Source organism: Pelophylax lessonae (genome assembly GCF_965119305.1).
Source record: "Pelophylax lessonae genome assembly, chromosome: 9".
NCBI lineage: Eukaryota > Metazoa > Chordata > Amphibia > Anura > Ranidae > Pelophylax > Pelophylax lessonae.
Window position 1 is genome coordinate 39,167,707 of NC_138776.1, and position 27,391 is coordinate 39,195,097.

The window sequence follows — 27,391 nt, forward strand, 5'->3', positions numbered from 1 at the left end:
TCCCTTTCCTTTTCTCTCCTTTTGCTGATCTTTCACTTTTCTTTTCAATATGTTTATTGAATATCTTGATAAAAAGTACATACAGATAATAAATTAGCCTGCAAGGCCCCAAGGTGTAAATGAACAAGTACAGTCATAGAAATCTAAATTTTTTAGAGTGGTTTGTGTAATTATATGGAGACAGAGAGATTATAAATCAATTGAAATGAATGACCACAACAAGTAGCCAAAGCTTCCTACACCCTCTAAGCTTCTAGTCGTAGAAGGCCCAGGGGATCCCAGGCTAGGGGAAGGGAACGTCACCAGGGCTCCTCCAACCCAGTGGGGAACAGACATGCTACCCCCATTGGATCAAACTGTGGATGTGGAGACCCCATCACGGGTGTCTGGAAGCCTCCCCCTCCAGCCCCAGTCCAAAGCCACCGGTATAGCTAATGTCAGAGCCAGGGCCACTTGAATCGTACAGAGAGGGATAAGAGGAGTCAAATCCACTCTTCTGTCCAAAAAAAACCCTTGTATATAAGTGGTCTATGGAACTACTGAAAGTATGGGTGGTTGCCGTCATCCCTAAATAATAGAGCAGAGTTGTGTTGGTTCCTCAAGCCAAAAAAACAATGGGATTGTGTAGGCAAAAACATATGTTTAAAATAATTTATATTTATTTTGCAAATTTCATACAAAACAGTATATAAAGAGCGAAAACAAATAAGATTACAGTGGCGGTTTGGACCGCTAGGTTCAACTTTTACTTGAGTCTAATAGGTGATTCCGTTGTTTGAACTGTGGAGACATCCGGAGGGGATGTGAGTCAAAACAGACGGTTTCCGACGCATTTCGGCTGTCGGAATTTTTTAGCCTTTGTCAAGGTATCATCAAATATTATTCTAAAAAAGTGAACAATTATCACATTAGTGGGATTGAAATATACATTGAAAACAATAGTAAACATTTTTACATTATTTTTTACAATATTGGATGTTACATTGTTGCTTCTGAAAAAATATGAAAACCTTAGCATACCTTGCAGAACTGGAACAAACAGATGGAGTCCGCATCCCCACCCGAGTCCCCCTAGAGTGTAACGAGATCCTGGTACGGGAAATAAAACCTTGTGCTTGGCTATCAAAATATAAGAGAGTGAGAAGAAGAAAAAGAGTTCCCCTTTGGAAACAAGTGTCCAACCTTATGGGCACTCCATATAGTAACATGAGAAGCGGAAAAAGGATTTCACAGGCATTAGGCATAAAGAATAGATGAAAAGTTAAGAGAGAGAAGAAAAGGGGGGAAGCCAAGTGGCTTTTAGAGAAATGAGAGAAAGAGAAAGAAATGTCAATGAGCAAGGGAGGGGAAGAAGGGTCCTTTCTGGGGAATACCATGTCCGGGTAACAAAGGAACCCCAACATAAAGCGCCCAAAACTGCTTCAAACTTTCGCACTCTATCTTGAAGTTTAGCAACAAGTTGTTCCTAGGACATAATCCAGGAGACCTTCCATTTTGTTGATGATATTGAGACCGATGGCCTCTTCCAGGCTCCGGCTATCGCAATTTTAGCTGCCAAAAATATAAACAAGATCAAAGTCTGAGTATGTTTAGGGGTATTGTCTACCTTGTGGTTCAAGAGAGCTATAGATGGATCCTGAGGAACAACAACCTTACTTTCTGTATTAGGCGTCCAACCTGTAACTACTTGTTACTAAACTTTTGGCTTGTTTACGGACTACGCTTCTGTTTGATCCCTACCTGCTTATCTGCTACTGGACCTCGGCTTGCTCACCTCCTGGTGGGGCGATCTTGAGGACCGAAACCTGGTTCTAACACCCAGCAAAATCCATCTCCAGCATCAGGAGCTCTGGTAAACACTGGTTAGTACTAAGTCTCCGAACCTCAGACGAGCGCACGTCATTCACCAGGATGACAGCCTGTGTATACCTATCCTATTGGTCGATGGTAGTTCCACTACTGCTATAGAAACTGGTCTTCGAGCCTGACCCCTGATCATGACAGCTCGGCTCACTGCCAAAAAAAAGGGACAGGAGCTACTTTGATTCATTTGTCACGCGTAGGGCAGTACATTCAAGGGAACGCGCCAAAAAATACAGTAAAAAATACGTCATGTTGCACAGGTGTATATACGGCCTAAAGATGATGCACTCAGCAGTAAAACTATTATAACACCTTCCGCTCTAGAAACCCGCTGCCAGTGCCGGCGAAACACGCTGCTGTGTATGCTGTGAATTTGTAACCATAACCTTCATCTTGGCTACACTGGACACAATGGTTTGGCTCCACAGGCCTCCTTTATGCACTGATGGGTAAATGGTGTCCTTGTACCATTAGGCATCCCACATTCTGGAGTAGCACAGTGACCTAGTGATTAGCAATAGAGTCTTCAGCCAGGAAACTGCCTGCATGTTCTGATAAAGAACACAGGTGCAATGCTCACTTTAAGGTCCCAGAGTAGCCGTGCAAGGAATCTGAATGATTGGTGCTCTGGCTCCAAGTGTCCTCCAAACACCTGAACAGAAGGTAAATACAGACAGTCCATGGGTTACAAACACGATAGGTTCTGTAGATTTGTTCTTAAGTTGAATTCGTATGTAAGTTGGAACAGGTACGTTTTTTAAGTGTAAATCCAGCCAAAAAAATAATTTTGAAGTTTTTTGGATAGCATAGGGAAGGGTTAACCCCCCTGTACAGTTTGTTTTGCTGTCTGTGCCTCTGTTCAGAAGATTTCATCTTACTTTCTGTCCCTATGACAATTGAATTTTGAAACTTTTGGGTTGTCATGTAAACAAGGATGGGTAATAAAGCTTAAGCAAAGGCCCCTTTTTCCCATGATAACTCTTACAGGAGTAAATGTCCTATCCTAAGGTGAATTTCTTCTCACTTCCTGTTGTCTCCTGCTGTTTTGGAAGTATGAATCAAGGTTTGCAATTCGGGGACTGCCTGTAAATGAAAGGAGCTTTCAACTCGCGCATCTGTGTTGAAGTCTTTATTTAGCTACAGAATACTGACAGTAAAAGCAGCTTACGCGTTTCGGCAAATAGCCTTAGTTGCCTATGACTAAGTCTATTTGCTGAAACCCATAATTTGCTTTTACTGTCGGTATTCTGTAGCTAAATAAAGACATGGATGTATGAGTTTCCGGCTTCTTTCATCTATTTGCCTGCATGTTTTACCTGTGATTGTGTGGGTCTCCTCTGGGTGCGCCAGTTTCTGCGCACACCCCACCTGCTGATGGCTCAATTAAGTGCACCCAATATGGCTGCCTCATCTCAATCGTGTTGACTCCTTGGAAGAAAAGTGCTATAGAAATACATTTTAAATGAAAAATATTTTCTCTGGTTGGGGGTGAAGTACCTACTTTTATATGTATTTATATTTAAGTGCCACCGTGATACAGCAGATGTTAGTTTGTAATTGCAAGCTACTAATTTATAGTGAACATGTTGTTTTGAGATGATAGTTCCATGCTGTCTTTATATATGGCCAACCATGTCATATTCCTCACAGTGGAAAGCATTATTTTACAGTCTTCTTTCCATGGATAGACTATTAAAAAGCTTTTGAAGCCGTCATTGTTTGATTTGAAGGTGGTATACTTGTCAACGTATCATATGTAATTGATGTGGGGCTGTTTCTTGTGGGGAGTGGACCCATTTAGTCCTGGCTGTGGCTTAGATGCATTATGAATGCTGCACAGATTTGAAGCAAATGAAGAGTATTCCTTTAAGCTTCGCTTTATACATTATATGCTTTGCTTTCTATGGTTGTGACATAGTGGCCATTTACCGTTATCTGCTCTACTTCATTTTGGCCAAACTTGCATGCGTGACCATTAATTAGCAATTTCTGATGAGGAGTAAAACCATTTAGTTCTGACTGCTTTCCAGATGGATCATGAATACAATAAAGCAGCCTGTTTTAACTTTTTTACCCCAGAAGAATCCCTAAAAAAATGTTGAGGTCTCCGAGAACCCTTAATCAAACCAATTCATGATAGTTCAGGGGCAACGTATATTGGTGGTCAATAGAAAGAATCCAACCTGTAAAGTGGTGGTCAAAATGCCACCCTTACAGACAGCTAAAAAGATAATTGGTGTCATGCTACTGGCTTTGCCAAGTGGCATTGGTCTTGGAAGTAAGCAGGCACCATCAAATGGAAGGTCAATCTTCCACAGCTAAAGGAACCCCTACAACCTTCTGGAGGAACCCTAGGGTTCCACAGGACCCTAGTTGGGAATGACTGCTATAAAGACTCATAGGGACTATACACTATTCCAGGGGTCTCCAAACTTTCTAAACAAAGTGCCAGTTTACTGTCCTTTAGACTTTAGGTAGGCCGAAGTGTGACCACTGGGAGTAGTAAATGCCCCAGCATCAGTAGAATAGACAGGGTTTTAATCTTGGTGGTCAGTGGTAGTAATTAAATTACATGTCATCTGTGGTCACTAAGAGGAGGAATAGTGCCCCATCCATGGTGTCAGCAGGAGAAATAGCACCCCATTGTTGGGTTGGTGTCAGTGGGATTAATAGTACCCCACTGTTGGTGTCAGTGGGAGGAATGGTGTCCCACTGTTGTGTCAAAGGGAGGAATAGTGCCCATGATTGGTATCAGTGGGAGTTATAATGCCCTATCATTAGTGATAGTGAAGGGAATACTGTCCCACTGTTGGTGTCAGTGGAAAGAATGGTTTCCCATCGTTGGTGTCAGTGGTAGGAATAATAATAATGATGATAATAATAATAATTAATTTTATTTGTAGGCGCCTTTCAGAACATCCAAGATCACCTTACAAAGATAGCAACAGAGCAACAAAAAGTAAATAAATAAAATAAATATACTGTACATTACATAACCATTCAAATCAATGAAGTCAGAGTATAGTGCCTTGTATCAGTTGGAGAAATGGTGTCCCAAGGGCCAGATAAAGGCAAGCAAAGAGCCGCATTCAGTCCATGAGGCACAGTTTGGAGATCACTGCACTATTCTACTAAGCCCTGTGATATACAGCATATTGTTTGCTTTATCTGCACTGGTTTGCACGCCTGCTGCATGATGGCTATATATGTACATGCATTGTGGTTAATGACTTTAGAGTAATTTGGCCCCTCCATGATGTTTTGCTGGGATATATTACAATTAAAGGCCCCCAGATGATAATTGTTGCTACCAATATGGGGTCAATTATCTACTATAATAGCTGTCTTGTATACATGTTGCAAGTTTTTTTTTTATGCCTATTATTAGACAAGATATGTTAGCCTCTTGTTGATGCTGAAACATAATTATTGAAGATGGCGGTTATGCTTTTGCAATAATAAAAACTCTCTTTTTTTTATTATATTATATTATTGTTTAGCCTAACAGTTTACTACTAAGGTGTCATGATACGTTACAGATAGCTATTAAGAGGCGTTCTATAAACTTGTGTTTAAATATAATGTTGGTCTCATTTTTTTTGTATTTATGAATCTTTAAATGTACAAGTTCCCTTTATTTTGAGGGTATAAAAATACATACATTTGGTATAGCCTTAAAGAGTTAAGTATTTCATATAATGTGATATGCTTGATCACAAGTACTTTGTTGGCTGTGGCATGATTTTTTTTTTAAAGTTTTTTTTTAAGTTTTTAACCCTTAATGTACCAGAGGACCCAATATCAACTTTGTTGTTGCCTTGTAAAGTGTTTTGTGGAAATTTTTCATTTTTGTCTATATACATATACTATGTGTGTGTATATACATATATATACTTATTTTGAGGGGACAGCAAATTGACACTGTTATACAAGCTGTACACCCACTACTTTACATTGTAGCAAAGTGTAATTTCTTCAGTGTTGTCACATGAAAAGATATAATAAAATATTTACAAAAATGTGAGGAGTGTACTCACTTTTGTGAGATACTGTGCGTATATATGTATGTTGGATACCCCATGCTTTCTTAACTTATAGTATATTTCGGTGTGTTACGTGTCATTTAACGCAGTATATTTCTGTGCGTTAGTATATGTTTAACGCAGTATATTCCAGTGTGTTACGTATTGTTTAGCGCAGTATATTTCCGTGCATTAGTGCACGTTTAACGCTGTATATTTCTGTGTATTAGTGCACGTTTAACGCAGTATACTTATGTGAATCAGTGCACGTTTAACGCAGTATATTTCAGTGCGTTATGTACCATTTAGTGCAGTACATTTCTGTGCGTTAATGCACGTTTAACGCAGTATATTCTGTGCATTAGTGCACATGTTTAACGCAGTATATTTTAGTGCGTTACGTGCCATTTAGCGCAGTATATTTCTGTGTGTTAGTGCACATTTAAAACAGTATATTTTAGTGCGTTACTGCACCTTTAACGCAGAATATTTCTGTGCGTTATTGCAAGTTTAACTCAGTATATTTTAGTGTGTTATGTGCCATTTCCCGCAGTACATTTCAGTGCTTTAGTGTACGTTTAACACAGTATATTTCTTTGCACTGCTGCTGCACGTTTATGTATGTTTGAGTGCTTTACTGCAGTTCAATGCAGTATATTTCAGTGCGTTATGTACCATTTAGTGCAGTATATTTCTGTGTGTTAGTGCACGTTTAATGCAGTATATTTCTGTGCATTAGTGCACACGTTTAACGCAGCATGTTTTAGTGAGTTACGTACCGTTTAGCGCAGTATATTTCTGTGTTTTAGTGTATGTTTAACACAGTATATTTTAGTGCGTTACTGCACCTTTAACACAGTATATTTCTGTGCGTTATTGCAAGTTTAACTCAGTATATTTCAGTGTGTCATGTGCCATTTCCCGCTGTACACTTCAGTGCTTTAGTGTATGTTTAACACAGTATATTTCTATGCGCTACTGCACTTTTAACGCAGTATGTTTGAGTGCGTTACTACACGTTCAACTCAGTATATTTCAGTGCGTTACATGTCGTTTAACGCAGTATATTTCTGTGCATTAGTGCACGTTTAACGCAGTATATTTCTGTGCGCTGCTGCACATTTAACACAGTATATTTCTGTGTGTTACTGCACATTTAACACAGTATATTTCTGTTTGTTAGTGCATGTTTAACGCAGTATATTTCTGTATGTTACTGCATGCTTAACGCAGTATATTTCAGTACGTTATGTGCCGTTTAATGCAGTATATTTCTGCGTGTTAGTGCATGTCTAACGCAGTATATTTCTGTGCGTTACTGCACGTTTAAACACTTCTGGACCAGAAGGATTTGCCCCCTTAATGACCAGGCCATTTTTTGCGATTCGGCACTGCGTTACTTTAAGGGACAGTTGCGCCATCGCAAAATGTATGTCCTTTTTTTCCTGCAAATAGAGCTTTCTTTTGGTGGTATTTGTTCACCTGTGCGTTTTTTTTTTTTTTTTTTTGCGCTATAAACAAAAAAAGAGCAACAATTCTGAAAAAAAAACAATTTTTTTTACACTTTCTGCTATATAACATTCCCCCAAAAAAATGTAAAAATCAATATTTTTCATCCTTTTTGGCCAATTTCTATTCTGCTACATATTTGTGGTAAAAAAAAAAAAAAATCGCAATAAGCATATTTTGATTGGTTTGCGCAAAAGTTATAGCCTCTACAAGCGAGGGGAAAGGTTTATGTCTTTTATTTATTTATTTATTTTTTACTAGTAATGGCGGCGATCTGTGATTTTTTAGCGGGACTGCGACATTGCGGCGGACAAATCGGACCCCTAACTGAGATTCCCCATAACATCCAGTCCTCTTGATACAACAGGAAGTGAGTAGAAATCTCCTCTTAGTTATCAATATAACAGGTGCCATTATTAAAATATTCCCCCTATTACTGTTCAACTGGTGACAACTGGTAAATGATGGATTTCCAATCATCTTTCATCTATTTTCATAGTGAGGGCGGGCAAGATAGAGGACAAAAATGGCAAAATAAAAAAGAGGCTTTCTAAACCTTCCATGCTCCATCCAATACAAAAAAAAATGTTTTACAGCTGAAGATTGGTCTGCCTATATTCTGTTAGTGACATTTTTTTTTTTATAATGCATTTTTATTGAAAATAAAGGAAACGTTTTCAGACAAACATAATACTGTACAGTCACGTACAATGAAAAAGAAGAAAAAAATCACAAAAATATGAAATTAAACAAAAAGAGAGGGGGCCAGTAATCACAAGCACAAGTTAGGGTTGGTAAACGATCTGGATCTGCCTATCATCACAAGAATTATGTAGGTAGAGAGAAAGCCCAGCTATCTAGACCTCCAAAGAACATCATGTGCCATCTAAGTGCTTCCTACCACCCCATGTAAGCAATTACACTTGTTCAACACTTGGTCATTGCTCAATAGAAGCCTATGCAGCGAATGGACACTGGAGAGAGATAATATATATAGAGCCGGTAAAACTATGCAAGACTGAAGGGAAGGCTTATATGAGCATAATTTGTATTGATCGCTGTGTTCATTGATTAGGAGATTTAAAGTGGCAACAGCTGTTACTTACGTTGGTCAAGTTCCATCTTCCAGTAGTTGTCAGTGAAGAGTAAAGCTGGTTTCTAGGGAAACAATAATTACCTGCCGTGTGTAGAGATAGGTGTTTTTACTGAACAAATCTATGTTCATCTCATGGTACGAGTTATCTGAGGTTCAATGAATTTCATTGATGACGATCATCCTTGTTAACAATAAATTGTTTTCCGGGTAGTTTGGTTTATTTGTATTAATAGTGATGTTTTTGCGTTTACGAAACGTGACTTTCTGGGGTTGGTGGTCAACTTATTGCCCTGTGTATAGTGATTGGTGGTGACTAGGGGTGAGCCAAGGTGAGAGTTGTGCATTTCCATGAAGTTCTGGTGAGGATCAGATTTCACCTAAATGTTGGTTTTTATGTAATGAATATATGCACATTATCTATCTATCTATCTATCTATCTATCTATCTATCTATCTATCTATCTATCTATCTATCTATCTATCTATCTATCTATCTATCTATCTATCTATCTATCTATCTATCTATCTATCCTATATTACCAAAAGTATTGGGACACCTACCTTTACACATACATGAACTTTAATGGCATCCCAGTCTCAGTCTGTAGAGTTCAATATTAGGTTGGCCCACCCTTTGCAGCTATAACAGCTTCAGCTCTTCTGGGAAGGCTGTCCACAAGGTTTAGGAGTGTGTCTATGGAAATGTTTGACCATTCTTTCAGAAGCGCATTTGTGAGGTCAGGTACTGATGTTGGAGAGAAGGTCTGGCTCACATCCATGTCTTTATGGACCTTGCTTTGTGCACTGGTCCAAATCATTTGTTGGAGGGGGGGGGGGATTATGGTGTGGGGTTGTTTTTCAGGGGTTGGGCTTGGCCCCTTAGTTCCAGTGAATGGAACTCTTAAGGTGTTGGCATACCAAGACATTTTGGACAATGTCACGCTCCCAACTTTGTGGGAACAGTTTGGGGATGGCCCCTTCCTGTTCCAACATGACTGCGCACCCATGCAGAAAGCAAGGTCCATATAGAGTCTTGACCTCAATACTTTTATTTATTATTAATATAGTGTGTTTATATATATATATATATATATATATATGCCATATCCAATGGTTGCCACCGCACACAAAACGTGAGTGCCGCTCTCTTCTTTGGTTTTTATACATATATATATATATATATATATATACATATATATATATATATATATATATGTGTATATATACACTGCCTGGCCAAAATAAAGTCGCCACCAAAAAAAAAGGTCCTACACTCTAATATTTTTTTGGCTTTGATTACGGCACGCATTCGCTGTGGCATTGTTTCGATAAGCTTCTGCAATGTCACAAGATTTATTTCCATCCAGTGTTACATTCATTTTTCACCAAGATCTTTTATTGATGATGGGAGAGCCAGACCACTGCGCAAAGCCTTCTCCAGCTCATCCCAAAGATTCTCAATGGGGTTACGTTCTGGACTCTGTGGTGGCCAATCCATGTGTGACAATGATGTCTCATGCTCCCTGAACCACTCTTTTACAATTTGAGCCTGATGAATCCTGGCATTGTCATCTTGGAATATGCCCGTGCCATCAGGGAAGAAAAAGTCCATTAATGGAATAACCTGGTCATTCAGTATATTCAGGTAGTTAGCTGACCTCATTATTTGGGCACATCCAGTAACGATCCATTAGGATCATTACTGCATGCTTAGTTTAGTTAGTTGCTTAGTTAATTCCAGGTGGCAACTTTTTTTTTGGCCAGGCAGTGTAAATTATCAGGGCCGCTAATAGAGGGGGACCAACAGTCCTCCTGTAGGGGGCCCAGGCACACAGGGGGCCCCAGCAGCACAGGGAATTGGTGCGGTCGTGCAGAGGGGCAATTACTGAAGGATGCCCTGTGGGGCTCTCTGCACAGTAGCTGAAAGTCAGTTTCTCTCCCTCCTGCCAGCTTTCAGCTACTGCAGGGAAAGACACAGGGCATCATTCCTGTAATTGCTTCTCCGACACCGATCCCCCTCCCTGTTCTGCCTGCTTCTGATCTCCCCTCTCTCCATGTGCCCCCCTTTCACTGTGCCACCACCCCTCCATCCCCCGCAGTGCCGCAGTCTTCCCTGTCCTTTATAAAAAATATTATTAACCACTTGATGACCACCGCACGTTGATCTACAGGATCATGTGCCTGCAGTCTCGGCGGTGTGCCACGGCCGCGCTCCCACTGTGATTAGACACAACGGGAGCCAGCCTGTGGGAGGAGCGGGCCCGATCGCCGCCAGCCTCCCGCGATCTTCAGGAAAACTGACAGGAGTGCCCCCTGCCTATGTAAACAAGGCAGGGGGCTCTCTCAGACAGGCACAGTGAGATTGTATTTCTCAGCTAAGCTGAAACACTGATCTCTGTGTGCCTGTCACAGAGTCCCCCCCCACAGTTAGCAAGCACAATTTAGGAGCGCACTCAACCCCTTGATCTCCCCCAGTATTAACCCCTTCCCTGCCATTGTCTTATACAGTAACAGTGCATATTATTTAGCACTGATTACTGTATTGGTGTCACTGGTCCCCAAAAAGTGTCACTGGGTATCAGAGTTGTCCACCGCAATGTCGCAGTCCCGCTAAAAATTGCTGAAAAGTCCAAAAATGTATCCCATAATTTGTAAATGCTATAACTTTTGCGCAAACCAATTAATATACAATTTTTGGGATTTTTTTTTTACCAGAAATATGTAGTAGAATACAAATTAGCCTAAACTGATAAAAAAAAAAAAAAGATTTTTAACAAAAAATTATTGGGAATGTTTTATAGCAAAATTGTCTGCCTTTTTTTGTTTATTAAAATCTAAAAACCGCAGAGGTGATCAAATACCACCTAAAGAAAGCTATATTTGTGGGGAAAAAAATACATCATTTGTATTTGGGTACAGCGTCGCACGGCCGTGCAATTGTCATTTAAAGCAATGCAGTGCCGAATCGCAAAAAATGGCCTGGTTGTTAAGGGGGTAAATTATTCCGGTCCAGAAGTGGTTAAACGTGCAGTAACGCACACAAATATACTGCGTATAATGTGCAGTAACGCACAGAAATATGCTGCATTAAACATGCAGTAACGCACACAAATATACTGCGTATATTTGTGCAGTAACGCACAGAAATATGCTGCATTAAACATGCAGTAACGCACACAAATATACTGCGTATAATGTGCAGTAACGCACAGAAATATGCTGCATTAAACATGCGGTAACGCACACAAATATACTGCGTATAATGTGCAGTTAAGCACAGAAAAAAACAGAGCTTAAATTGGCCTGGTCATTAAGGGGGCAAATTCTTCCGGTTCAGAAGTGGTTAAACGTGCAGTAACGCACAGAAATATGCTGCATTAAACATGCAGTAATGCACACAAATATACTGCGTATAATGTGCAGTTACGCACAGAAAAAACTGCGCTAAAATTGGCCTGGTCATTAAGGGGGCAAATTCTTCCGGTCCAGAAGTGATTAAACGTGCAGTAACGCACAGAAGTATACTGCATTAAACATGCAGTAATGCACACAAATATACTGCGTTAAACGTGCAGTTACGCACAGAAAAAAACTGCGCTAAAAATGTCCTGGTCATTAAGGGGGCAAATCCTGCCGGTCAAGAAGTGCTTAAACATGCAGTAACGCACAGAAATATACTGCATTAAACATGCAGTAACGCACAGAAATATGCTGCATTAAACATGCAGTAACGCACAGGAATATGCTGCATTAAACATGCAGTAATACACACAAATATACTGCGTTAAATGTGCAGTAACACACAGAAAAAAAATGCTCTAAAAATGGCCTGGTCATTAAGAGGGTAAAACTTACCGGGGCTGAAGTGTTTAAACACTGTAATACATTCATTTTAAAAAATTGTAAAATAAAATAATTGTAAGCATTTAAAAAAAATAAAATATATATATATATATTTTTTTTAAATATAAAAAACAATTAAAAAGGGGTATTTCACACGTTCTCTGTTATGTTTGTGTCTGCTAATAATGATTTTAGTGTATTTTTAGTGAAAATTATTTTTGGATATATTCGGGGGGGGGGGGGCTGCCAGGTATGCTGTATGGGGCACTCTGATTTATAACAGCACCCCTGTATATTATATATCTGCTCTATGAGCTGGCTGCTGGAATCAGGGAGGTAAATGATTCCTTTGCATGTATTTCACCTGTCTACAAAGCTGTTTGTGTGGAGTTTTCCCTTAACCCTTCCCTCCAGCAGTCATGGCTGCCAATGGTTTGCCGAGTGATCAGACATTAGAAGGGAAGATTTGTCACTGTGATGTATCCATACCCGGGAGAACTATTTTTAATTCTGTTTGCCTTCTGACTTCATCCCTCCCGCCGTCACACACAAACACAAGCGTCGCTCACCAGACAAAGCTCGCTACCAGCTCGTGACAGACGCCTGTAGCTAGTGGCCTACTAGCTTTCAGGAACACATCTGCTCAGCCCTCTGCTTCCCGGGGATCTGAGTACAAAACGAAAATCTGACTTCCACCAAGTTCATCACATTTATTCCAATTTACAGAAAGTTTTCCTACAAATGTCTATAAAGAAAGCTTTAAAGCTGAACTCCGGGATAAGCAAATATTGTCTAAATTAATTTATGTGTATTCCTCCACCTTGAATCTCGGTGTGCTTTGTATATTTCTTCCAGATCTGTGCAGTAATCCAGTGTGAGACTTTCCCTGTAATAAAGACCACTCACTGCTGATCTCTCTCCTTGTGCAGGGTGACTGGTCTTGTCTCCGCCCCCTCCTGTAGTTTTCTATATTGGGTGGAACCTGCTGGGCCCCTCCCACAGATCTCCTCTATACACAGGCTATGTACAACCCAATGATAATGTCAGTGCTATTGTAAGAAAAGTAGAGGAATGGTCGCACTTTCCATAGGATGCAATCAGAATTTATTAATAAAGTAAAAATAAAAAGGGCACAGGATGTAACAGACATCATGCAGGGGACAAAAGGACGACGCGTTTCACACGACTAAGCGTGCTTTATCAAACCATCATAATGTCAGTGCTAACTTTACAAGGTAATATCTGGGTTTGGAAAGGCATTTGGTGCACATAAAGTGGATTTTATATCCCATGTGGCCATTCAGTGATTTTTTTTTTAAAGGAAAGTAGTTGTGCATTTTTTTTTTGTGCCCTTGGATTCATTAGTCATTTCATTTCTAAAGGTTGGCACACAGCCAATTTGAATTTATCTCCTAAAAGGATAAACATAAATGTACAACAGCCACTATTTTCATTAGTACTTATCACAATAATAAAGTTATAAAACATTTATTTTAATTGGCTTCATGATAGTGTAGCTTCCTCTTCGTGTATTTATTTTATTTTATTTTTTTTCTTATTTCCTCCATGCTTTTTTTATTTTCCCCACGCTTTTTTTTTCATTTTCTCCATGCCTTTTTTTTTTTTTTCTTTACATCCTCTAATTTTTTTTTTAATTTAATTTTTCCATGTTTTCTTTTTTTTTTTGTTTTTTAATTAAATTTTTCTATTCTTTTTTCTTCCATTTTATGTGTAGTTTCCACTGTGTTTTTTTTTTTTTTTTTTCCCTTTTGCTGTGGGGTCACCCACACAGGAAGAATCACGTACCTGGTAGCAGAGCCTGATGGTGAGGAAAGCCTCTCTTAGAGTCAGTTCACACTAAGGCGACACGACTCTGCACGACTTCTGGGGTGACTTGTGCATTACCATGCACCACGACTTCAGAGCAACTTGCAGGGACTTCACATAATGGAAGTCTATGCAAGTCGCTCCGAGGTCGCTCCGAAGTAGTACAGGACCCTTTTTCTAAGTCGGAGTGACTTGTGTCGCTCCTATTAGAACGGGTCCTGTAGCGGTCAATGGACCGTGAGGGAGCGCGACTTGTCAGGCTAAAAAAGTCGCCTGACAAGTCGCGGCAGTGTGGACCGGCTCTTACACCTCTGTCTCGGGGCCCCTGGTAGTGCAAACGGAAGGTGCAGGAGTGCAGAGTGGCAAGAGTGCTTCTAAGCCTTGCTAGAAGTTGTCTACGTTGGGCAGATGAAGTTGTCAGGTGTCCTAAGTAAAGCAGGCAGACTCGCAGACGGACAGCAAACTGAAGTAGACTGTGGGCACATAAGATGGTTGCTGGTAGCAGACTGTAGGTCAGCAGAAACAGCAGGGTAGTGGGCAGATACCGGTGACAGCAGGTAGAGTAGCAGAGTCAAGCAGGCCAGGTCATACACTGGCAGGACAGATCAGGGACAGGAGCACATGCAGAAGCGGGATCAGGGTACGAAGCATGGCCAGGTCCGGAACCATTCAGTGAAGTAGAAGCCAATGGAACAGACAGGAGCCGAGATAAGAGGACGAGCCGAGGTCATTTAGAGTTTAGAGTAGGGATCGACCGATTATCGGCACCACCGATATATCAGGGGCCCATATGCACTTTCCCCGATATAGTATATCGGAAATTGGCCCCTGAGGCTACCAATATTGCTGATATCTTGGTGCTGTACTGGAGTGATGCCTGCAGCTAGAGGCATCACCTCAGTATCGACGGTCGGCTGTCTTGTAATGACAACCGATGTGGCTGAGAAGCCGCTCGGCTGTCATTACAAGGAACGGGAGGGCGCCCCCCCCTCCCGACGCCTTCTGTGGCTCGCCCGGGTCTCCCGTCCCACCTGGAGACCCGGGCATCCTACCTGCACGGCCGCCAAAGACCTGATCAAAGCCGCATTTGGCTCTGATCAGGTCTCCATGTAAAAAACCCAGAAGTGATGCATGAGGTCACTTCCGGGTAATCTGCGCCAAATTCTAAAAACTGAATGCATTCAAAACAGCCAAACTTGGCGTGTTGAATGCTTTTCAGTGCCGAGGAGGGGTTTGGGGTCTTTTAGACCCCCAGATCCCTCCACAAGGAGTAACTGTGAAAAAAAATAATTAATTTTACATGCCCGAAAATATCGGCCAATATCAGTCCATACCGATATCCGATGTCCAAAATATCGGTATCGGCATTAAAAAAACGATATCGGTCGATCACTAGTTCAGAGGGCAGAGTTCAGAGGGTAGTCAGGACAAGCCGGGTCAGCAAATGGAATCAGGATACAGGATCACGGGAAACCAGGATGCTGAAGACAAAACAGCACTGGTCCTCCTGAGCACTGACACAGTTTAAGAACTGAAGAAAGTGCAGAGAAGGGCAACCAAACTGATAAGAGGCATGGAGGAGCTCAGCTATGAGGAAAGATTGGAGGAACTGAATTTATTCTCTCTTGAGAAGAGGAGATTAAGGGGGGATATGATCACCATGTATAAATACATAAGGGGTCCACATAGTGAACTTGGTGTTGAGTTATTCACTTTAAGGTCATCACAGTGGACAAGGGGGCACTCTTTACCTCTGGAGGAAAAGAGATTTCCTCCCCAAATACGGAAAGGTTTCTTCACCGTTAGAGCTGTGAAAATGTGGAATAGACTCCCTCCAGAGGTGGTTCTGGCCAGCTGAGTAGATTGCTTTAAAAAAGCCTGGATTCTTTCCTGGGTGTACATAATATAACTGGATACTAATATTTATAGGTAAAGTTGATCCAGGGAATATCCGATTGCCTCTCGGGAGATCAGGAAGGAACTGTTTTCATGGATCAATGTTTGGTGGGGTTTTTCGCCTTCCTCTGGATCAACTGTGTGTATAGGATTGTGTGTATGGGATTGTATGGTTGGGTTTTCTTTACTGTTTTTTGTTGTTTATTAGTTGAGTCAGATGGACTTTTTTCTACCTGACTAACTATGTAACTATGTAAGTAGCCGTCTGGTGCCAACATTTGTAACAAATGCAAGTGAGCACGCCAATGTGGATGTGCATTAACACGGGTACGTGCACCGATGTGCCCAATTCCTGCATGCACGAGAAGGAACATGTATTAGCCCACGAAGGTGCACAGAAGACCATCCAGACGAGCCATCTCCTTTACTAGCATGCCCTTCCTGATTGGAAGTGAAGGACAATCCCCCTAGTGATAAGCAGCAATAAAAAAGAGAGATGTTCTTGACCATCCCCACAATGCTAATAAAACTGATTTTATTACTATTGGCTACCCTGTTACAGAAATTTCCCTTGTCTCGATGACCTTACAGAAAGCAAGGGGAAATTTCTGCTAAATAAATAAAAAAAAATAAAATGAATTAGGAACAACAAAGTTTTAACCCTTCCTCAGCTCTATCCAGATCAGAAATAAAAACCATAAAACAATTGTGGTGCATATGCCGTTCCATGTACGATTCTGGTCCACTCAGCATGTGTAGGGTGCCAAGAAAGGAGCACAATAGCGTTAGAGTGTAACAGCGATTACATCATCGTTGGGCAACCAATGGCTGAAGAGAGAAGCTGTTAGCGCTGGAGCAGGGTAAACTAAGAGGTAAATTTGTCATGAGTATACACAGCATCATTGCACATTTTGGTAGGTGCTCCAGAAGACCCACCAGCCGTAGGTTACACCCTCATTGTTCCCCTATCCCCCCTTCCCCAAACACTCTCACTGCTTAGATTTTCTTCGTCATAAGTGCTGATTGGTCAGTGCAACCATGTGACTGCGCTTCTAATTGGTCAGCATGGTCACGTGGCTGCACTGACCAATTAGCACTAGACGCTGTGTACATTTTGATAGATACTCCAGGCTGTGCATTGTTGATGTACTGACTTGTACACCATCAGCACTGGGCATCACAGCCATTATGTGCAGCGGGTTCTGGGGTCGTGACCAGGATATTTGGTAGACATTTGCAGACCAAAAAAATTTGTTTTGTTTTGATTCGTTATTTACATGAATTCATTTAGTTAAATTTGTTTAATTTATTTTTGGAATTCGTTTGGTTTATTGTTTTTGAAATTCAAATTTTGGAAGATGTTTATATTCTTTCTATTCTATTCTATTCTTTCGTTTTTTCTATTCTTTTCTTTTTTTTTTCTATTCTACTCTCTTCTATTATATTCTATTATTTTCTATTCTATTCAAATTCAAACGTATTCCGTTTCAATTTCGAATTTCAGAAAACAATTTATTTTGTTATAGTATTTCATTTCTATTCTATTTTATTATTTTATTTTTCTATTCTATTCTTTTCTATTCTTTTCTATTTCAAATATGTTTTATTCAAATTTCAGAAGGCGGTTATATTCTTCCTATTTTATTCTATTCTGTTCTATTCTATTCCTTTATTTTCTATTCTATTTTATTCTTTTATTTTTTTTTCTATTTTGTTCTGTTACTTTATTCTTTTATTTTCTATTCTATCCCTTTTTTCTATTCTATTATTTTTCTCTTCTCTTATATTGTATTCTGTTCTACTCAATTATATTTTATGCTTTTATTTTTCTCTTCTATTTTATTCTACTATTTTCTATTTTATTTCTTTTCTTTCTTTTTTATTTTATTCTTTTCGGAAATTCGAAAGTAATTCGAAAACTATACAAATTTTCATTCCATTCAAGAACTATTCAAATTCAATAAAATTAAATAAATTGGATTTTTTTTTCAAATTTGTTACTATTGTAATTCGGATATTGGATACATCCGAATTTCCGAATAACAAAAAATTTGTCCGGATTTCAATTTGAAACGAAAACTGGCACATGTCTAATATTTGGAGTTAGTTTCATTTTTCATGAAAACGTGAACTTACCCTTTCAGCTGCCCTGCGGAATTTTGTTTGAACGTTCATTAGGAAATTCAGAAAAAACATTTGCAAAGCATTTGATAGTACCAATATGGACTTGAGAATTTTGTAAGAAATCTCTAGTAAAATCTTGTTTGAATGCCATACCAATATTTTGAATTTTATGTTTGATTTTAAAATGCGCATGTGCATTTTAATAGGTTTTTTTTTTTCAAACGAAAACCACATGCACAATTAAAATTTGATTGCATTGGGGGGGAGCTTGTCTGTGAACTGAGATGGCAGAGGCACCCTTCGGGGTGTGTATTATAGAGTATGGTGTGTCAAACAACTAATATACACCCTTAAAGGCGCCTTTTACGTTTCGGATCACCGGCAGACATTTTCAACCTCCCTTATCTGATGAGCATTCACAGAGGATCCAGGATGAGACCCTTAAGGCATCAAGAGTGACCAGCCTTAACCTACACGGACATAGGGGTTCTCTCCACCTTCACCCACAGAAGGTTGCGCGTCTAGGGCAACTGCAACCACATCAGATGTAAGCTGTTTTTTTTTTTTTTTCTCTATGTAGATCATTTTTGATTCAACAACTACAACAAAGATTCACACTACACTATAAGGGCTCTCCCGCCTCTCCTTATTTTTTCCAGCGGACACTTCAAAATATCTCATGGGTCTAAATTTTGCCTCTTTAGTTAGACCCAGTGGTGTATCATCCATGTGTGCAGGGTGTTTACTGCACATGGGCCAAAGGGGGGCACTGTGACCCACATTACACCCATGGATGATCGTCCCTGTTTGACAGTGGGGGGTGATGGAGGGGGAGGGGGGATAGTTGCAAGCATTTATCTCCCTGTATGGCTTTTCAGCTGACAGCAGCTTCTCCTTCTCTTCCTTCCTCAGCTGTCAGCTGAAAAGCCATACAGGGAGACTGGTGCTTGCAACTGCCCCCACTGCCGTACCAATCATCCCTGACTGTCCCCGTGACCTCCTCATCCGGCCCCGTGTCCTCCTCCTCCTCCCGCCCTCCCATGTGCTCCTTTTTTGTAAAAAAAAAAAAACATAAAAAATAAATAAAATAAAGAACTACTGACATTGTCCACTGCCCTACTGACACCATCCTGCACATACTACTCACTGCCGTACACTCACCACCTGCACATTCTACCCACCTCCATACACTCCGTACCCCTCTCCTGCACATACTACCCACCTCCATACACTCTGCACCCCTCTCCTGCACATACTACCCACCTCTATATACTCTGTACTCCTCCCCTGCACATACTATTCACCTCTATACACTCCGCACCCCTCCCCTGCACATACTATTCACCTCTATACACTCCGCACCCCTCCCCTGCACATACTATTCACCTCTATACACTCCGCACCCCTCTCCTGCACATACTATTCACCTCTATACACTCTGCACCCCTCTCCTGGACATACTACCCACCTCCGTACACTCCGCACCCCTCTCCTGCACATACTACCCACCTTTATACACTCCACACCCCTCTCCTCCACATACTACCCACCTCTATACACTCCGTACTCCTCTCCTGCACATACTACCCACCTCAGTACACTCCGCACCACTCTCCTGCACATACTACCCACCTTTATACACTCCGCACCCCTCTCCTGCACATACTACCCACCTTTATACACTCCACACCCCTCTCCTCCACATACTACCCACCTCTATACACTCCGTACTCCTCTCCTGCACATACTACCCACCTCAGTACACTCCGCACCCCTCTCCTGCACATACTACCCACCTTTATACACTCCACACCCCTCTCCTGCACATACTACCCAGCTCCATACACTCTGCACCTGTCTTCTGCACATACTATTCACCTCCACACACTCAACACTAATCTCCTACACATACTACCCTTCACCATACACTCCACACTCCTCTCCTGCATTTAATACCCACCACCATAAACTCTATACTCCTCTTCTGCACATCCTACCCACTGTCATACACTCCGCACTGTACATTCTTTATTTAGCATGATCACATTCTGTAAGTAATCTTAGACTCTATTAAACCAAACACCCTTTAAGCCATGCCCAATATTTAGCGCATTTTAAGACATGGCCACATTTCCCTGCGACGTGCTGTGCGCACCACATTTTTTTTGTTATCAATGCCTAGGGCCCACTTTTTATCTTGAACATGGGGCCACTGATTTCATGATACGCCCCTGGTTAGACCCTTCAGACTTCTGAAAACCCCCACCATTCGAATTTCACAGTTAAAATTTTTGTTTGATCAAGAAAAAAAATTCTATTCTATTTCTTTTAATTTTTTTGTCCCTACAGTAAAATATGATGTTCTACTTGACCCCCATTAACTGCTAATTTTGTCAAATTCAATTTTATTAGTGTATGGCCAGCTTTATACTTCAAGTGAACATGTAGTAGAAAACACAACAAGATGTCAGTGTGATGGAAGAGTCACATTTTGGTTACCTGTAAAATCCTTTTCTTTGAGTACATTCAGGGACTCATAGAGGTTGGGTTTTGCTGGGATCTTCAGGTGGTTGGTCATTGGCAAAGAAAGGAAGTCCCCTCCCAGATATATCCCTTCCCCATTAGGCCAGGCTCCAGTTTTTCTAGCAAACCATGAACCACCCACATGAGGGGTGGGATCTCTGTGTCCCGTGATTTTTTACAGGTAACCAAAAATCTGACTTACATTTTCATACATCCTGGGACACAGAGCATCTTCAAATTCATAATTATAGGAATGCCTTAAAGCAGCCTTTCTCAAACCTTTCAAGTATCTGTTGACATAATTTTCTGGTCCCAGGGAAATTAAAATTTACCATAACTACAACTAATGATCCATTAGTGTGATATTTGGTGGGAAGAATGCTCCATACACTTGTGATCTTTGGGAAGAATAAAGCCCCGTACACACGAGTCGAAATTCGGCCGGGAATTTTCGTCCGACGACCGATCTGCCGATTTTCGGCTTGTTAGTATGATGCTTTCCGTCAACCGACTCCGACTTTTCGGCCGAAAAAATTCTGGTGTGCAGGCTATAAAATTTTTGTCCTCCGTCAAAACACGTCCGATTTTCGTGCAGTCAGTACAGATTTAGATAGGGAAAAATCCTATGAGCAAGACTGGGCATGCTCAGAGAAGAAAGAACACAAAGAAAGCAAACCAACACATGACATCACTTCTGAAGTAGAATTTTGTCGGTCGACAAAATTTGTGTGCAGTCTAGAGCACATTCCTACCAACAAAACACCACTCTGGACAAAAGATGGATGACCGGTCGGCGGAAATTCTTTGCGTGTGTACTAGGCTTTACCCCCTTACAGATAGCTAAAATGATCAGTGGTGTCTGCAGAAACTTATCTGAGAGGCAGTAATTTCTCCTGGCTCAAGAATCCCCTAGCAACCTCTGGAGTAACCCTGATTGAAAAAGACTGCCTTAAAGCAATGAAATGAGGGGAGGGCATGCGAGAACAAGCTACCAACCACCAACCCCAAAACGGATAGAGATGGAGAATCTCACACAGCCTCCTGCAAGATGCATCAATGAAAAGAAGCCTCCTCCGCGGCACCAACATCCCTTTAATAACATTTATTAAAGGTATGAACCAAAGCCCAGAAAGCAGCTTTAGAAGCCTGAGCTACTAAAGCCTAATAATGACTAGCCCAGCAAGTTCCAACACTCCTAGTAGATAGACTTTCACCGGAAAAGGAGACATTAGTGTAGCAACCCCCTGACAACTCTGAGACAGTATTGCACCTCCAGAGGCAGGGGCACTTTTGTCTTTTTTGTGTTTTATTGTAGAATGGGTAAGGAGGAGCTGAGGTTTAGGGGTCCCAGATACTGCAGCAGATCACTTACAGGCTCTCCAGATTAATGTCCAGCTTCACTGTGTCACAATCTTTAAGCCAAACCAGCAACACTGTAAGCAAATTCCTAAATTTCAATGTATCCTCCAATGAAGCCACCAGGTCTTTCTGAGAGACCAACCTTCTTCCTGGCTCTCTCCACCAAGGGGCCTCCCCTGGAACCTTCTCCTTGGCACAGCTTCCTCCACATCAGGACAGCTCCAGGACCACATCAGCACACATTAGGCCCCAAACTGGCTATTGAGTCTAGCAGCAGAGCTCAATCCAGCAGCACCTCCCCAGGCCTCAGCGCAAGGGAAAATAGAGAGCACATGGCCTGTCCCAAGTATTATAATCCTCTCCCCAGCGGCCAGACCCTCCTACTGGGAGGGTGAACGAAATATAAAGATTCATAACTCATTCTTGTTGGTGAAATCTCATACTATTTGCCAGTGGTACCAGGTGACACCTACTGGTGACAGAGAAAAATCACAACCCCACTGAGTTTAGGGAAAGACCAAGTGAACAACTACACAATTAGTCTGGGCTGACTACCACACAGCCAAAAACTACATTTAGTCTAGTAGCCCCTGTTTAGGACAAGGGGGCTACACTAGTTAAAAAAAAAGTGGAGCCTGGCCTAAAGCGAAGGGTTATATCAGGGAGGAAGCTTGCTGTATTCGCTATTTTTGTTGGCATCCAGTCACCTGAAGGTGCCAGTATAGCCTTATTTGAAGATGCTCTGTGTTCTGGGATGTACGAAAATGAAATCCTGATTTCCAAGCCAAATTGGGGGATTTGCAGTCACTCAGGCTTTTACAATGTTTATAACCCCAATTTATAGTGTCTATAGAACAGAAGGGGTTAAATGTCTGCAATTCCTTTCCTGTTATCATGCAGTCTTGTTAAGCAGAAAAACTCATTTTTAAGGACATTTTCGGACTTTACGCTCAGAAATGGATTTTTTTTTTCCTCTCTGACAGGCCAGTACAATATCACAAAACCGCAGTAGCTTTAATAAAGACATTTCAAAGAGGGAAATGTCATCCGCTGTCAGGGATACAGAAACACGGGCTTAAAAAAATTCTCAATCGCAGTCTTTTTATTAGCAGCCGAACAGTCTTTTATTATTCTGTCTGCTTTAGCCGGAAATTCAGATGTGCAAATAAAATTCCGCTGTTTACTGCTTATGCTACCTTTAAATTTCAGGCTTGGTATACATTTATTTAGATTTCCTATAAAACTTGCTACTGTGATCAAAGCAGTGAACAGGAATTTATGCCGTTCTCAAAACTCTATTTCTTTTTAATATCCGTATTATTCTTATTAAGGCCGATATAAAAGACTCACATTAATTCAGCTCTTTATTCATTAATATGTCATTAAATGTATTTTTTTCTTTAAAAGGCAAGCAGTGTAAATACCTAAGTTTGACCCAGTGTAGGAATCTTGCAGCCTCTGTTCAGCAGAACTCAGGCTGGGGAAATGGAATATAGCTCACGGAGCCTGCAGTGCAAGGTGCATGTTGATAGGAGTAGAGAATAGAGTGAGAGAAAGAAGAGCTCATCAATCTGCTGATAATCCTTTCATTGTCTAGTCCAGGGGTGTCAAACTCAACTTCATCGAGGGCCACATCAGCATTATGATTGCCCTCAAAGGGCCGGTTGTATCTCAACCCACTTACATCAGATGTCAAGAGTCCCCTACCACCCCCACCCCTTACATCAAAGTGCACCCCCTTACCTTGTGCTGCTGCTGGGAAGAAGCTTGGAGCAGAGCTAGGAAGCAGAAAGTAAAGGGTCTGGGGGAGGCCCAAAGGAGGGCTGGAGCTCTACTGAACCTCTAGGAGAGGTGTGAGGGCCACATGAAATGGCCTTTAGGGCCGGATTCGGCCCGCGGGCCTTGTGTTTGACACATGTGGTCTAGTCCATGGGTCTCTAAATTTTCTAAACAGGGAGCTGCTGATTCCATGTTTTAAAATGCAGAATCAGTGGCGGCTGGTGCATTGGGGGTGCAGGGGCGTCGCCCCCCCTATCCATGCGTCCGGCCCCCTAATCTACATGCAGGGCGCCAGACGCATGGATTCCAATGTTTTTTTTTTTTTGAAGCACGTGATTAGAGCCAGAGGCTCTAATAGGCTTCAAAAAAGGGTGGGATCGGGGCGCAGAGCACTGCGCCCTGATCCCACCCAGTTGTGTGATAATAGCGAATGAACATTCGCTATTATCACACGGATCCTCCTCCCAGCCAATCAGGAAGCGGGTCCTGAGACCTGTTTCCCGATTGGCCAAAAGGAGAGGCCATGCTATTGGCCAAGGAGGAGGAGAAAGCAGACACAGGGGAAGCCACCGCTGCCTGCCCTCCACATCAGTCCAGGGTGGGTGAGTGAGCCGGCGACGGGGGGGGGGATGGTATGTTGTGCGAGCTGGTATGGTCTGGAGGGGGTATGGTGTGGTCCGCCTGCCGCCCCCCGGCCCATGGAGTACCAGCCTCCCCTGTGCAGAATACAAACAGAAGGCGCTTCTAAGTGCAGTATTAACAAGACTTTTATTGCACAAAGGATGATAAAAACACTTACTAGACATAAAAAGTATACAGACTCATAAAACAACAGCCATATAAGATGTCCAGTGGTAGATGTCCCAAAATATATGGCAGACATTGTGACAGATCCCAAGCCGGCCAGTGGTGGGGGGGCTGCATGCCAAATATCCAAGAAGGACAGCTATGCTGCCGGGACCAGCATGGAATACAGGTACCCAGATGTGACCTCATAAGGGTTAGTGACGCATTTCGTAGCATGCACGATGGCTCCTTCCTCATTATCATAGATACAGAGCCAGTGTGGAAGCTATTTATGGTTACTGGGGCAGAGCTGTAGGCGGGGACTGGGATGGCAGCCGCATGTAGGCACACAGACTTTTCAGAATTGGTGATGATATAGAATATATGACAATTGGCAACCAACACAGATCAGGTAAGTCTGTGTGGCTGCATACAGCTGCCGTCCTGGTCCCTGCCTACAGCTCCACCCTAGTAACCATTATTAGCTTCCCCACTGGCTCTGTATCTACAGTCATGAAGTAGGAGCCATCACACATGCTCCGAAACATGTCACCGCCCCCTTTGACTTCCCTTTCAGGTACCTGCATTTCACGCTGGTCCCGGCAGCATGGCTGTCCTTCCTGGATATTTGACATGCAGCCCCCCACCACTAGCCGGTCGAGATCTGTCACAATGTCTGCCATATCTTTTTGGACATCTACCGAAGGACATCTTATGTGACTTCACTTGATGAGCCTGTATACTTTTTATCTCTAGTAAGTGTTTTTTTCATCCTTTGGGCAATAAAAGTCTTGTTAATACTGCACTCTCTGTTTGTATTCTACTTTTACCAGAGTTTTGCTTCCCTCTTATGGAGTGCTGCTGAGGTGTTTTATCAAGACGTCTGTTTGTCTGCCCTGTTTCCTACAAATACTGTGTATTCCCTTTCCCTGGATGGTCCAGTTTACCAAGAGTGCCCTACATTCCACTTGCCAAGTTTTAAAATGGCATCTGGAATCTGGCTGGTTTAAAAAGCAGCCACAGTCCCAGTAGAAAAAACAGTCCTCTGCCAGCATGCTGCAGAGAAGGACCCCTATCCTCTTTAAACTATCCTCTTTAAACTATCCTCTTTGTTGCATCAGAGGTCGCTCTGCAGAGGACCAGTTGAGTAAAGTGGAAAGAAAGCACTGGACCCATAGGTTTATCTTGCTGGTATTGGTATCTTAAGATACTGATGTTGGTGTACTTGATCTCGTTTCTATACCCCAGAGGATCTCCAGTCTCCTTGGCTTGTAGTGTAATGTAAAAAGAATTGAAATTGAAGCATTACATCACTGCTAAAAGGTCCAGATACAACTTTATTCCATTCAAAGTTAAGGGTACGATCCAAAAAGTATCCAACGCATTTCGGAGGGTCCAAGCACCCCCTTTACCAAGGCTTTGCTGGCAACAATGTGAACAAACCAGAAGTGAACTGGACCTACAATGGTATTTTTTTCAGTGTGAATTACAAGCACCGATGTAAGCAGCTTGTTTGGCAGCCTCTGCAGAGGTCCGACACACCCCTCCTGAGTCAGTAATAAAGCTTGAACTGGGAAGAAGCAGCCTTTTTGTTTTCTTCTGATGGATAGCATTTGAATCTCTCCTAGGCATTTAATGCTACATGTAACTCCGCTGGGAATATCTTCCCTCTCCTCTGATGTCCTCATCAGATGCCACCAACGATATAAATTTACTTTGTGTGCACAAAATGACTTTACAAACCCAGATATCACCTTCTATAGGTATCTGTGATATCATCACTGTGCAGAAAATAGCATTGGGAGGGACCCAGCAGGCTCCACCCACTATAGGCTGCCTGTAGAAAACTACAGGAGTGGGTGGCGACAAGACCAGTCACCTTGCACAAGGAGAGAGAGTAGCAGTGAGCGGTCTTTATTACAGGAAAAGTCCCACACTCGATTACTGCACAAACCTCGAAGAAATACACAAAATACACTGCGATTCAAGGAAGAATACACATGATAAATGTATTTAGGTAATATTTGCTTGTGCCTGAGTTTGATGTTTCAGAATTATCTAAGGGATCCAAGGTTGCCTTCATATGTTTTATTGCTTCTAGCTTTCTCCTCGGGCCATCTGGCCAGCCTTAAAAACAAATTCTTAAATACCATTAATATTGAAACACTCTCCATAAATAATTTATGACGAGGGCAGCTGGTCAATTTGTACATTATGTGCCGGGTATTGTGCGTTTGAAAAATTAATGAAAAGTTTAATTATAGCAGAAATTCCACTGACCTTTTCAGATTCCCTTTATCGTAAATCTGAAAGCACGTCGGAACCATTACAGGTTGCTATTAATTAGCTTCACTTTAATAGACGGGTAGCGATAAAGATAAGAAGCGCGTCATTTGAGAGGAGGAAAAGAAAGGCTTGGTGTTGGGTGTCTTTGTGAATTGCTGAAAATTCATAGATGTTTTTTCTTTTTTTCTTTCCTTCCTTTTTTTTTTTGCAGCCATAGCTGCACGCGGCCAAAACTCATTTCAAGAACAATTTGGCAGGGGCAGTTCCTTGCGTCTAACATTGTTGGCAAACAGGATGCTTAGCTGGTAAATCAAAGGCTTCATGGCATCTAAACAAGGCCATTAATACAGTCGCTGCTCTCTGAATCTCTACTAGCTGAATAAAGTCAAGATTTATTTTTGGAGGAAAGAACATAAATCATAATACTAACACGAGTCCTGCGGTTTAAAGGCGGCCTTAGGGAACATTCTGATGAAAAG

At 41.7% G+C, this 27,391-nt stretch overlaps 1 protein-coding gene across 2 annotated transcripts in view; it reads left to right on the forward strand.

Annotated features, from left to right (window-relative positions):
- The window catches only part of SORCS3 (sortilin related VPS10 domain containing receptor 3), a 1,013,788-nt gene that overhangs the window by 794,748 nt on the left and 191,649 nt on the right, over window positions 1-27,391 (forward strand). The gene's annotated exons all lie outside the window — the stretch shown is intronic.